This window comes from Apium graveolens, chromosome 11 (assembly GCF_009905375.1).
Source record: "Apium graveolens cultivar Ventura chromosome 11, ASM990537v1, whole genome shotgun sequence".
In the NCBI taxonomy this organism is placed as follows: domain Eukaryota; kingdom Viridiplantae; phylum Streptophyta; class Magnoliopsida; order Apiales; family Apiaceae; genus Apium; species Apium graveolens.
In genome coordinates this window covers 106,448,078-106,463,190 of record NC_133657.1, presented here as the reverse complement: position 1 = coordinate 106,463,190, position 15,113 = coordinate 106,448,078, and the positions used below count along the sequence as shown (strand labels likewise).

The following is a 15,113-nucleotide window of genomic DNA, read 5'->3' as shown; positions in this document are numbered from 1 at the left end:
AATTTATAGTTTATGTGCTTTCCATCAGTGGTCGTTAAAGTTCATTGACTCGAACATTGTTACTTATTTGTTCCTTATTTTATTTCAGGTACTTTAGCGAGGGTGTATGCATATGCGTTTGCGTACTCGTAAGAGAACACTGGATAAAGCCGAGAAAGAACTTGTGGTAGTTTGTAAGGAAGTTTTTGAGGAAGAAAAGAAGGTAGAAGAAGAAGAAGAGAAAGTTGAAGAACCAACGTTAGTAGAGATGGGTGATCAAGAGGAAAATCCGAAGGCTTTGATGGACTATTCTCAGCCTAAGATTAATGACATTCAGTCAAGCATCATCAGACCAGCCATCAGGGCTAACACTTTTGAGATCAAGTCAAGCATGATTCCGATGATAAAAAACTCAGTTCAATTTGGGGGTTCTCCTACTGAAGACCCCAACATGCACATCAGGGATTTCATCGAGATCTGCGATACCTTCAAGTTTAATGATGTGACTGAAGATGCTATCAAGATATGCCTCTTCCCATTCTCTCTAAGGGACAAAGCTAAATGCTGGTTACACTCTCTACCAGCAGGGTCTATCACCACTTGGGAGGATCTTGCGTAAAAGTTTCTCACTAAATTCTTCCCTATGGCGAAGACTGCTGTAATCAGGAATGCTCTTACTCAGTTTGCTCAGCAAACTGGAGAATCTCTGTGTGAGGCTTGTAATCGATATAAGGAGATGCTAAGGAAGTGCCCATACCATGGCATGCCTGATTGGATGATTAGTAACTGTTTCTACAATGGATTGGGTGCTACTTCTAGACCCATGCTTGATGCAGCATCAGGAGGAGGCTTGTGGGCTAAAAGCTACGATGAAGCCTATGAACTTATTGAACTGATGGCTTCTAATGAGTACCAGAATCCTTCCCAGAGGCTAACTCAGGGAAAAGTTGCAGGAATTCTGGAGTTGGACGCAGTAACTGCTATCGCTGCCCAACTTAAGGCTTTGACGATGAAGGTGGACACTTTGGCTAATTATGGAGTTAATCAAATCGCTAGTATCTGTGAATTTTGTGCTGGTGCCCACGAGACTTATCAGTGCGCAATTTCTAGTGAATCAACGCAGTTTGTGAACAACTTCCAGTGATCGCAACAACCAGTGCCAGCCACCTATCATCCCAAAAACTACAATCATCCTAATTTCAGCTGGAGCAACACTCATCATGCGATTTCAACAGCCTTATCAGCAATATTCTACTAAGCAGTACAACCCCCTGGTTTTCAGCAACCGCAATATGCACCAAGACAACAACTCCAGCTGCAACAAGCCAATGAAAAATCTGAATTAGAGGAGTTGAAACTTATGTGCAAGAGTCAAGCCATTTCTATTAAGACCTTGGAAAATCAAATTGGGAAAATTGCCAATGCCTTGCTAAATCGTCATCCTGGTACACTACCTAGTGACACTGAAGTTCTAGGAAAGAGGGAAGCTAAGGAGCAGGTAAAAGCAATCACTTTAAGGTCTGGAAAGGTTGTGAATCCTGAACAAACTCAAGTGTTGACGGAAGAAGTTGAGGCTGAAAAAGAAGTAGAGCAGCAGGAAGTAGAAGTGGAACCAAGAAAGACTACTGTTGAGCACACTCCTCTTGAAGGTAATACAGGGGAGAAGCAGATCTATCCTCCAACCCCTTTTCCCAAGCGGCTGCAGAAGAAAAAGCTGGACAAGCAATTTGAGAAGTTTCTGGAGGTGTTCAAGAAACTTCATATCAACATACCTTTCACTGAGGCTCTTGAGCAGATGCCTAGTTATGCAAAATTTATGAAAGGTATTCTCTCTCAGAAGGTGAAGCTAGATGATTTAGAGACAGTCGCTCTCATGGAGGAATGCAGTGTTGTGCTGCAACAGAAGTTGCCTCCGAAGCTTAAAGATCCAGGAAGCTTCACTATTTCGTGTACTATTGGAAAAGTTTCTTTTGACAGATGCTTATGTGACTTGGGAGCTAGCATCAATCTAATGCCTTTGTCAATCTTCAAGTAGTTGGACTTGCCTGATCCAAAATCGACTTATATGACCTTGCAGTTGGCCGACCGTTCTATTACATATCCGTGAGGTATTGTGGAGGATGTCTTGGTCAAGGTTGATAAACTCATCTTCCCTGCTAATTTTATCATTCTTAATTTCGAGGAGGATAAGAAGATTCTCATAATCCTGGGAAGACCTTTCTTGGCAACTGGCCAAATCTTGATAGATGTGTAGAAGGGTGAACTCACAATGCGAGTTCTGGATCAGGATGTGGCTCTTAATGTGTTCAATGCTATGAAATTTCCTACTGATAATGAGGAGTGCTTAAAAGTGGAGTTGGTCGATTCGGTGGTCACATCGGAACTTGATCAATTGCTAAGGTCCGATGCCTTAGAAAAAGCCTTGCTGGGGAATTCGGATATGAAGATGTGGCACCCTCCAAACCCGGGTCAGAAGTTTGGGGTCCACACACACACCTTATTTATGACCTGCTTATAACAATAATAAAGATAATAATAATATATGCAGTGACCCTACTTACCAACCACCACAGACCGCAACAGGTTAAAGTATGCACACAAGCCAACCACACTAATATATTACAAACCGTTCAAATCCCAATCATTCAAACTCAAACTGAGTATTAATCTTTATTACAACTTTTACAAACTTAAATTATCCCAAAAGAAACCTAATAGCTCAGCTTCCTCAACCTGAACCCCTAGCTCTCGCGCTGGACTGGGGATCCTCATTACCAACTGGTTCCTTTTTAACTGAAAAGAATATACACAACATCGCACAAATGAGCTAACTAGCTCAGCAAGTCACAATGACAAAACTGAGAATAATGATCATCAGGTGAATATGATTATGATATCAAGTGAACAATGGATTATGATTTAGAATTGGATATTATACTTTTAATTTAAAAACCAAGGTTATGCTGCTGATCAGTCACGCACTAACCCCGAGCAAGGCACACAACATTGCTCTAACTACTGGATCAAAGGCACACATTGGCCTAACTTGACCATTATATGGTCTGACCACGAATCTGGTCCACAATTTTATAAAAACAATCCAATTCTAACATAATAACAGAATATGCAATGATAAACAATAACCAGAATTATTAACAATATTGAGTGTTTAACAATGAAAGGGTTTCAATCTTTGTAAGGATCAATAAGGTAATTTAAAAGCTTGGATGCTGGGTAATGAAAGAATTGGATAACAAAGGAATCAACATTTCAGGGTTTCAAAGATTTGGGCTTTCAAAGCATAGGATACAATGGTTGAGTATACAAGTAATTCAGTTCAGTGTTTGGGATTTTGTTTGCATGTATTTGTGGAGTGGTATCGTATACTTGAGGTTCGTGTTTGGGTATACAATAATTAATGGTCTAGAAAGAATAAGGTTCATGGCTCAAGAACGATAACTGGAATCAGGGTTTGGGTTACAGTGCTTCAAAGCACTTGCAATATCAACAAGACTATCAAGTACTACAATATCTCGAGAAAGTTCAGAACACTTGCCTGGTATTAGCTTACTACACTGCACTCGCTTCCAATCACAACCGTCTTACTCCTCAACTATCTGTTTCCCTTTCCTACGTCTTGCCTCTTCTGCTCACATATCATAAGCATCTATCAATAATCGACTCATAGAATTCTATTCAACACATACTTCTATCTACCCTTCGTTTTACCCAAATCCGATTAACGGATCGAAAGTTATGCAATAAACAGTAAACATCGAATATATAAACCGACAGTCAACCAACATATCACATATAACACATAATACGTCACATAATCAATGACATATCATTTATAAAGACAATTCGGGTCATAAATAGGCATTCTGGTATTTAAAATGATTTTTAAAACATTTTTCCTAATTAAAACGGGTCGTTGGATCAATTTCGGGTTAATAAACAGGGTTCGGTTGGCCAATTCTGGCTCCGAAATAATTTTAGAGTAATTATCGAGCCTTGGAAATAATTTAGAATAATATTTTAAAGCTCGAAACTATTTTTCGGAATTTTTAAATCATTTTTAAATAATTAAACCTAATTAAATAATTAATTAAAATCAATTAATAATTAATTAAATCAATTAATCAATTAATTTTCGAATTAATTGACCAATTAATCAATTAAAAATTAACTAAAATTAATTAACTAATTAATTCAGATTTATTTGTGAATTAAAAATAATTTTCAGAATTAAAATAATAATTTTTTAGAATTTTCAGAAATTAAAAATGAATTTTTATAATAAAAATAAATAGAAAATATGATTTTTAAACATTTTATAAACAGGAATCCTATTTTTGAAAACTTTGCAAACTACAGGAACTAAACTTCACCATTTTCGAAAATACAGGGACTAAACTGCAATTTTGCAGTTCCAGTCGCCGGAAAATCGGGTGTGGCCGGAGAAGACGATCCCGGCGTCCTCACCCCACCAACACCTCCAGATCAACACTACACAACACCAGGAACTTGTTCATGCACTCAAAACATTCTAATCATCCATGTTCTGGCCGAAAATTGGCCAAGAACATCGCCGGTTTCCGGCGAACATCGTAAATCTTTAAAACACAACTCACTTCGATTCAAGCATCCTCTGTTAATGAGCTATATATCAATCGATTGCAAATTTCATAAGGAACACAACCCACTATAAATCAACAGCTAATAACCCCTGAATCAAAAACCCCCAAATTTCAATTGAAAACATTCATACGGGTTATAAACCCTAATTTTAAAATTCGAAAATCAAACTCAAATTTGAACATGTTATTGAACTCCAAATCAGACGTTTAATATACAAAAATCATCAGAAAAATAAGCTCTACAACATGAAATCATCAAATCATACAAACAATCATCCGAACAAAAATTCATATTTTTCATAAAAATAATTCGAAAATAAATAAATTTTTAGAAATTAAACCTTTGATTCTGCAGGTGTATGGATTACAGATTCTAATAGAGCTTCTCAAGACCTTCAAATCCAGTACTCGAGCTTTTCAAACAAAGATCAATAACACCTTCAAAAGTTGGTTTGATTCTTGAAATAGGTTATGAATATAGGATTTTTTTTCTCTGTAAAATTATATATTTATCTGTCTGCAAATGATTTTGATACGAAATAAAATACGGTAAAAGGCTATTTATATTTACGGAAAATTAGTATCCTGTTGGATCCAAACGGTATCGGTTTTCGGGATAATTATCCAAATCAATACAATTTGTACTGCGGTCTTGGTCTCAGCACCTAATTACACGTACTACGAAGTGATAATTGTGATAGTTTAATAAAAAGCTCCCGTTTATCAAAAATACGGGTTTTATTGATTTACCAAAACGAATATTGTATCGAAAATGTTGCGCCGGGACCCGCGCAGGACAAAGCGTACGCCGGATCAAAAAGTCAAAACATTGAAAATGCTCGGAATATTACAGTTAGGTTAGGAAGGAGTTCTCGGAAGAGTTTCGGGTTCCAAAAACGTAACAACGGGTGACGTCGGTTGGTTCCCGTTTTTATAAAATAGATTTTAATTACCCGGAATTTTTTTTTAGAAATTTCATATGATTCTTATAAATCCATAAATCAACATAAAAATAATTACGAAGATATGACAATTATTTATATTTTATTTTGGACATATAAAAATTAAAATACTCAATTAATATTATTTTTGAATATCCAAGTACAGATAACACTTAACAATTAACTCACAGAATAGATACTGAACACACATAGTAATAATTATTTAATATCAAAAATAATTACACGATATATCCCGGATATTACATCCTTCCCCCCTTAAAAGGATTCTGTCCTCAGAATCTCCTAAGAAAACAAATGATGGTACTTTTCTCTCATATGACTTTCTAATTCCCAGGTTGATTCTTCAACCTTTGGGTTTCTCCACAATACTCTTACTAACTTTACCACTTTATTTCTCAATACTTTCTCTCTTTCCTCTAGAATCTCTATCGGACTCTCTACATATGATAAATCTGCCTGAAGCTCTATTGGCTCATATTCTATTACATGCCTGGAGTCTGGATTATACTTCTTGAGCATAGATACGTGAAAAACATTGTGAATGTGCTCCATGTGCGGAGGTAACGCCAATTCGTAAGCTACTTTGCCAACGCGCTTTAGGATTTCAAAAGGTCCGACATATCTTGGGCTTAGCTTCCCTTTCTTTCCAAACCTCGTTAGTCCTTTCCATGGTGATACTTTCAATAATACCAAGCTTCCTTCTTCAAATTCCATGTCTTTCCTTGACTGGTCTGCATATTACCTCTATCGATCTTGTGCGGCTATTAATCTTTTCTGGATAAGTTCAACAACTTCCTTTGTCTGCTGTACCAGTTCAGGTCCAAGTATCTTGCGTTCTCCTACTTCGTCCCAATATACTGGAGATCTACATTTACGTCCATAAAGGGCTTCATAGGGTGGCATTCCAATGCTGGCATGATAACTGTTGTTGTAAGCAAACTCTACCAGAGGTAAATGTTCGTCCTAACTTCCTTTGAAATCAATAGCACAAACACGTAACATGTCCTCGATTGTCTGGATCATTCTTTCACTTTGGCCATCCGTCTGGGGGTGATAAGCTGTACTCATATTCAGTCTTGTTCCCAAACATTCTTGAAAACTCTTCCAAAATCTTGAATTAAATCCTGGATCTCGATCAGATACAATAGACACGGGAACTCCATGACGAACTACGATCTCTTTCAAGTACATATGGATTAACTTGTCGAGCGAAAATCTTTTATTTATAGGCAGAAAATGAGTTGACTTGGTAAGTCTATCCACTATAACCCAAATGGCATCATGATTAGCCTTTGTCCTTGGTAATCCAACTATAAAATCCATGGTAATATGTTCCCACTTCCACTCTGGAATCTCCAATAGCTGTAGCAATCCGCTTGGTCTCTGATGCTCTGCTTTAACTCTCTGACAAGCATAACATTTGCTAACCCATTCCCCAATTTCCCTCTTCATATCTGGCCACCAATAATTCTTCTTTAAATCTCTGTATATTTTGGTACTCCTTGGATGGATGGAGTATCTTGAACTATGTGCTTCTTGTAAAATTTCATTATTCAACTCCGTCACCGGTGGAATCCAGATTCTAGATGAAAATCTCAAAATACCTTGATCATCCTTCTGCGTGCATAATTCTTCACCTACCAAACGATTTATATCTTGATCCATTACATCTTCCTGACATTTTTTTTATTTTCTCCAACAACTCCGGCTGGAAAGTCATACTGTACACTTTCGCTTCCTCAGGTTTGCAAACTCTAATTTCCAATTCCAATTTCTGAAATTCCTTATATATATCTTCAGGTACTGATAACTTATTTAACCTTTCCTTCTGACTTAACGCGTCTGCCACCACGTTCGCCTTACCGGGATGATAATTAATTGAGCAATCATAGTCTTTGATCAACTCTAACCATCTCCTTTGCCTCATATTAAGTTCCTTTTGTGTGAATATGTACTTTAAGCTTTTGTGATCCGTGAAAATCTCACACTTTTCTCCATACAAATAATGTCTCCAAATCTTCAAAGCGAAAACTATAGCTGCTAGCTTCAAGTCATGAGTAGGATACTTTTGTTCGTGTGGTTTCAATTGCCTTGACGCATACGCAATCACCTTTTCGTGCTGCATTAAAACACATCTTAGTCCTTTGTGAGAAGCATCACTATAAATTACGAAATTCCCTTGATCATCTGGAAGTGACAAAACAGGTGCCGTGATTAATCTCCGCTTCAATTCCTGAAAACTTTCTTCACACTTGTCATTCCATATAAACTTTTCATTCTTTCGTGTAAGCTTTGTCAATGGTGTTGCAATCCTTGAGAAATTCTGAACGAATCGTCGATAATATCCTGCCAATCCCAAGAAACTTCTTGCCTCAGTGGGTGTTCTCGGTCTCTCCCAATTCGTAATTGCCTCGATCTTTGCCGGGTCCACTTTGATCCCTTCGTTACTGACTATGTGTCCTAAGAACTGAACTTCCTGTAGCCAAAACTCACACTTCGAGAATTTAGCATATAACTTCTTTTTCCTTAAAATCTCCAAAGCCGTTCTCACATGTTCCGCATGATCCTCTTCCGTCTTTGAATAGATTAAAATATCGTCTATAAACACAATAACAAACTTATCCAAATACTCCTTGAAAATTCTGTTCATCAGGTCCATAAACGCTGCCGGGGCATTGGTCAATCCAAAAGACATCACTAAAAACTCGTAATGTCCATACCTTGTTCTGAAAGCTGTCTTTGGTATATCTTCTGGCTTGATCTTTAGTTGATGATATCCCGATCTTAAATCAATTTTGGAGAAGTACTTGGCTCCCTTCAACTGGTCAAACAGATCATCGATTCTGGGTAACGGATACTTGTTCTTGATTGTCAGCTTGTTGAGCTCCCTATAGTCGATGCACAGTCTCATGCTTCCATCTTTCTTCTTGACAAATAATACTGGGGCTCCCCACGGGGATACGCTGGGTCTGATCACTCCTTTCTCTAACAATTCTCGCAATTGCTTTGCTAGCTCTTTCATCTCAACAGGCGCCATTCTGTACGGGTCCTTGGATACTGGTTCTGTTCCAGGTGCTAAGTCGATCGCAAATTCAATTTCTCTATCTGGAGGAAGTCCTGGTAACTCGTCGGAAAACACGTCTGGAAATTCATTCACAACTGGAATATCTTCAAGTTTTGCTGGCTCCTGACTTCTGTCGATCACATATGCTACGAAATGCTCACATCCTTGTCGTAGTAACTGCTTGGCTTGAATCATCGTTAAGAACTTCTTTACTTGTTTCTGACCTTTGAACGTTACTATTCTTTCATCAGGCATTTTCACCATTACTTTCTTATTTCGACAATCTATCTGAGCATCATGCTTAGATAACCAATCTATCCCTAATATAACGTCAAATTCTCCTAACTTAAATGGTATCAAATCTACACAAAACTTACTACCAGAAATCTCAACCTCACAATTCTCACAAACTTGATTCACAGTTACACGTTCTTGATTTGCTAACTCCACAGTCATTATTTCATTTAAATACCCAACTGGACTACTTAATTTACTAACAAAATCTTGTGAAACAAACGATCGAGTTGCTCCCGAATCTATTAACACTTTGGCACATAAAGAATTCACATTAAGCGTACCTGCCACGACATCCGTATCCTGGATCGCATCCTTCACCGACATGTCAAAAACTCTAGCCCTTGGAGTCTCATTCACTGTTGGGGTAGATCCCATAATCCTCAATGCATTACTGACTGGGGCTGGTGTCTTGCAATCCCTGGCCATATGTCCTGGCTTCCCATATTTAAAGCATGTAAATCCAATGGCTGGAACCTTCACTGCTGGATTCCGGATAGGCTGATCCTTATTTGCTGGCTCTCTTGCTGGCTGATTTCGGCACTCCCTCGAATAGTGCCCTTTCTGGTTGCATTTAAAACATACCACATTCAACTTGTTACAAACTCCTCCATGCTTCTTTCCACATACTTGACAATCTGGAAAATTTAGTCTCAACTGATTTGGCTGATTTGTATTAACTGGACGGTTGCCCTGGCCTCCGTCTCCTGCATTTTGTTTTCTGAAATTAAAATTTCTCCCTGGATGAAACTTGCCCTTCTTAAAATTTGGAAACTTCCCTGTTTGTGACTGACCCTCACTTCCCTCAACTTTCCTTTTCTTGCTTTCCTTTTCCTTCTGGAATATCTCACTCTCTGTCTCTGCGATCATAGCCTTCTGTACCACTCCTGCATAGGTATCCAATTCAAAAATGGCTACCTTCCCTCTGATCCATGGTTTCAAACCCTGCTGGAATCTTTTAGCTTTCTTCCTGTCAGTATCCACATACAACGGTACATACCTTGACAATTCCTCAAACTTACCCTCATAATCTGTTACTGACATGCTTCCTTGCTTTAATTCTAAAAACTTCAGCTCCATTTGATCCTGAACAAACTGAGGAAAATACTTTTCTAAAAACAATTCCTTAAACCTTTCCCAAGTAATAGCATATGTGCCTTCCAATGTCTTCACCATTTCCCACCAATAGGTGGCCTCATTCTTCAGATAATAACTTGCAAACTCAACCTTCTGTTCTTCCTTTACTTTCACTAAGGCAAATGCCTTCTCTATTTCCTTTAACCAAACATTTGCTTTAATTGGCTCTAAGGAACCCTTGAATTCTGGTGGGTTTACTGCCTGAAAAGTTTTAAAAGTTACCTGGGGGTTGGTCTGTCTTTGTTGTTGTTGTGCCATGTGAACTATTTGTTGGGCCAAGATTTGAAGAATCTGGGCTATTGCTGGGTCCATGGGTCCTGGGTTCACATTCGGGTTTGTATCATCTTGGTTGTTATTGTTGTTGGTTTCTTCATTCTGGGTGTTGGTGCGGGTATTTCTTCGAGGAGGCATTTTCTGTAAAGAATCAATCAACTTATTTAGCTTTTAAATCAATCTTTTACATAAAAGAATAGTTTTGTAAAACAGAAATATTTCTTTTTGAAAACAGTTGTAACTAAATAAATTGCATGCTTCTTTACAGAATATAAACAGTTATGGGAAACAGGGTACATGGTATCACAGGGTATAACTGGTGCAATAAATAAGGTAAGGTAAAACAGGTGCAATAAAGTAAATGACAGTGCTGGAAAGGAAAAAGGTGTTGATATATATAGATCAAAAGTTTTAGGTAGTACAAGCGTAAAGACGCTTCAGAAGTAAAAGCAAAAAGGGTACAACAACCTACTCACTAGTCAGCATAGCTAGTCTATAAATATAACTCAAAAGTCTACTAATACACACTACACACTACTGTACATACTACATAATCATAACAACACTGCTCAGCATTTCCATCTCTAAACCTCTGGCTTATGGCAAATCTGGACCTCCTATAGAACCCACTTAGCCCACTCCACTAGGAAATCAGGGGTGATGTCCTCATGTGTAGCCTCAGCAATCCTCACAGCAGCTGCTCTACGAAATGCCTGGAGCCTCTCTCTAAGTCGCCTCTCACCACTTCCCACCTCTCTGGTACGCATAATATGTAGTAACTCCTGAATCTGACACTGAAGGAATCGCTGCTCCATAAGGCAAGCCTCAAACTGATGATATGGGACATGATAGGAAGAGAACTGGAAAGGTACTCATGTGACTGAATGACCGGTAAAACCTGAATCAGCAGGTGGGGGTCCTCTGACAGGTGGCCTCATGCCTGGAGGTGGAATAGCCTGCAATGGTACGGGCTGCAACACAGGTGGAGGTAGTATAGCCAACACTGATGGAACAACAGGACGTGGATTCGAAGACGGCACTCCAACTAAAGGCTCTGAGTGATCAGCTGATACGGGAATAAAAGAGTCGGCCATCTCTGCTATCTGAAATCATATTGCAATATAAGAATCTCGTACCATAACGCAAATTACACTAATACCTGATATACCGAAGCACTCAACCTCTCGACGTTCTATCTTTCTATTCCTTACTTCTAATCCTAACCCTCTACCCATTCCCGTTAACCTAGGCTTGTGTCAGTGACTTATAACCTGTAGCTCTGATACCAAACATGTGGCGCCCTCCAAACCCGGGTCAGAAGTTTGGGGTCCACACACACACCTTATTTATAACCTGCTTATAACAATAATAAAGATAATAATAATATATGCAGTGACCCTACTTACCAACCACCACGGACTGTAACAGGTTAAAGTATGCACACAAGCCAACCACACTAATATATTACAAACCGTTCAAATCCCAATCATTCAAACTCAACTGAGTATTAACCTTTATTACAACTTTTACAAACTTAAATTATCCCAAAAGAAACCTACTAGCTCAGCTTCCTCAACCTGAACCCCTAGCTCTCGCGCTGGACTGGGGATCCTCATTACCAACTGGTTCCTTTTTAACTGAAAAGAATATACACAACATCGCACAAATGAGCTAACTAGCTCAGCAAGTCATAATGACAAAACTGAGAATAATGATCATCAGGTGAATATGATTATGATATCAAGTGAACAATGGATTATGATTTAGAATTCGATATTATACTTTTAATTTAAAAACCAAGGTTAGGCTGCTGATCAGTCACGCACTAACCCAGAGCAAGGCACACAACATTGCTCTAACTACTAGATCCAAGGCACACATTGGCCTAACTTGACCATTATATGGTCTGACCACGAATCTGGTCCACAATTTTATAAAAACAATCCAATTCTAACATAATAACAGAATATGCAATGATAAATAATAACCAGAATCATTAACAACAATGAGTGTTTAACAATGAAAGGGTTTCAATCTTTGTAAGGATCAATAAGGTAATTTAAAAGCTTGGATGCTGGGTAATGAAAGAATTGGATAACAAAGGAATCAACATTTCAGGGTTTCAAAGATTTGGGCTTTCAAAGCATAGGATACAATGGTTGAGTATACAAGTAATTCAGTTCAGTGTTTGGGATTTTGTTTGCATGTATTTGTGGAGTGGTATCGTATACTTGAGGTTCGTGTTTGGGTATACAATAATCAATGGTCTAGAAAGAATAAGGTTCATGGCTCAAGAACGATAACTGGAATCAGGGTTTGGGTTTCAGTGCTTCAAAGCACTTACAATATCAACAAGACTATCAAGTACTACAATATCTCGAGAAAGTTCAGAACACTTGCTTGGTATTAGCTTACTACACTGCACTCGCTTCCAATCATAACCGTCTTACTCCTCAACTATCTGTTTCCCTTTCCTACGTCTTGCCTCTTCTGCTCACATATCATAAGCATCTATCAATAATCGACTCATAGAATTCTATTCAACACATACTTCTATCTACCCTTCGTTTTACCCAAATCCGATTAACGGATCGAAAGTTACGCAATAAACAGTAAATATCGAATATATAAACCGACAGTCAACCAACATATCACATATAACACATAATACGTCACATAATCAATGACATATCATTTATAAAGACAATTTGGGTCATAAATAGGCTTTCTGGTATTTAAAATAATTTTTAAAACATTTTTCGTAAATAAAACGGGTCGTTGGATCAATTTCGAGTTAATAAACAGGGTTCGGTTGGCCAATTCTGGCTCTGAAATAATTTTAAAGTAATTATCGAGCCTTGGAAATAATTTAGAATAATATTTTAAAGCTCGAAACTATTTTTCGGAATTTTTAAATCATTTTTAAATAATTAAATCTAATTAAATAATTAATTAAAATCATTTAATAATTAATTAAATCAATTAATCAATTAATTTTCGAATTAATTGACCAATTAATCAATTAAAAATTAACTAAAATTAATTAACTAATTAATTCAGATTTATTTGTGAATTAAAAATAATTTTCGGAATTAAAATAATAATTTTTTAGAATTTTCAGAAATTAAAAATGAATTTTTATAATAAAAATAAATAGGAAATATGATTTTTAAACATTTTATAATCAGGAATCCTATTTTTGAAAAATTTGCAAACTACAGGGACTAAACTTCACCATCTTCAAAAATACAAGGACTAAACTGCAATTTTGCAGTTCCAGTCGCCGGAAAGTCAGGGGTGGCCGGAGAAGACGATCCCGGCGTCCTCACCCCACCAACACCTCCAGATCAACACTACACAACACCGGGAACTTTTTCATGCACTCAAAACATTCTAATCATCCCTGTTCTGGCCGGATCAAAAAGTCGAAACATTGAAAATGCTCGAAATATTACAGTTAGGTTAGGAAGGAGTTCTCGGAAGAGTTTCGGGTTCCAAAAACGTAACAACGGGTGACGTCGGTTGGTTCCCGTTTTTATAAAATAGATTTTAATTACCCAGAAAAAAATTTTAGAAATTACATATGATTCTTATAAATCCATAAATCAACATAAAAATAATTAGGAAGATATGACAATTATTTATATTTTATTTTGGACATATAAAAATTAAAATACTCAATTAATATTATTTTTGAATATCCAAGTACAGATAACACTTAACAATTAAGTCACAGAATAGATACTGAACACACATAGTAATAATTATTTAATATCAAAAATAATTACACGATATATCCCGGATATTACAGAAGATGACGAAGGTGAATAACAATTACAGTATTTGAATGCGTCTCCCTGGAAGAGGAAGACAGATATGCCTTTTGAATCTCTTGGAATGGAGGAATTGAACAAAGCTCCTAAACGCCTCAAGCCATCTATTGAGGAAGCTCCCACTCTTGAGCTTAAGCCTTTACCTGAGCATTTGAGGTATGCGTTTTTAGGTGATGCATCTACTCTTCCTGTTATTATTGCATCTGACCTTTCAGGTAGTGATGAGGAAAAGCTTTTGAGGATTCTGAGAGAGTTCAAATCGGCAATTGGATGGACTGTAGCAGATATCAAGGGAATCAACCCTTCCTACTGCATGCATAAAATTCTGCTAGAGGAAGGTAGCAAGCCTACGGTCGAGCAGCAAAGAAGACTCAATCCAATCATGAAGGAGGTAGTGAAGAAGAAAATTCTTAAATGGCTAGATGCAGGGATCATCTACCCTATTTTTGACAATTCATGGGTAAGCCCGGTTCAATGTGTGCCAAAGAAAGGTGGTATTACTGTGGTAGAAAATGAGAAGAATGAGCTTATTCCCACTAGAACAGTCACGAGGTGGAGAGTTTGCATGGACTACAGGAAGCTGAACAAAGCCACTAGAAAGGATCAGTTCCCTTTTCCCTTCATTGATCAGATGCTTGACAGGTTGGCCGACCATGAGTACTATTGTCATCTGGATGGTTATTCAGGTTACAATCAGATTTGTATCGCTCCAGAAGATCAGGAGAAAACTACCTTCACTTGTCCATTTGGTACTTTCGCTTTCAAACGAGTTTTTTTTGGTCTGTGTGATGCACCAGCCACATTTCAGAGATGTATGATGGCCATCTTTTCTGACATGATTGGCCAAAATGTGGAAGTGTTCATGGACGACTTCTTAGTCTTTGGCGATTCTTTTGATGAATGCTTGCAAAATCTGGGACACGTTCTCAAG

General features: G+C 37.6%; 1 non-coding gene across 1 annotated transcript; it reads right to left on the bottom strand.

Moving 5' to 3' along the window:
- Nucleotides 1-637: 637 nt before the first annotated feature.
- Nucleotides 638-744, bottom strand: LOC141699526 (small nucleolar RNA R71). Its single transcript, XR_012565979.1, has one exon. It is a non-coding gene; the product is annotated as a small nucleolar RNA R71 (small nucleolar RNA).
- Between the last annotated feature and the right edge of the window lie 14,369 nt (nt 745-15,113).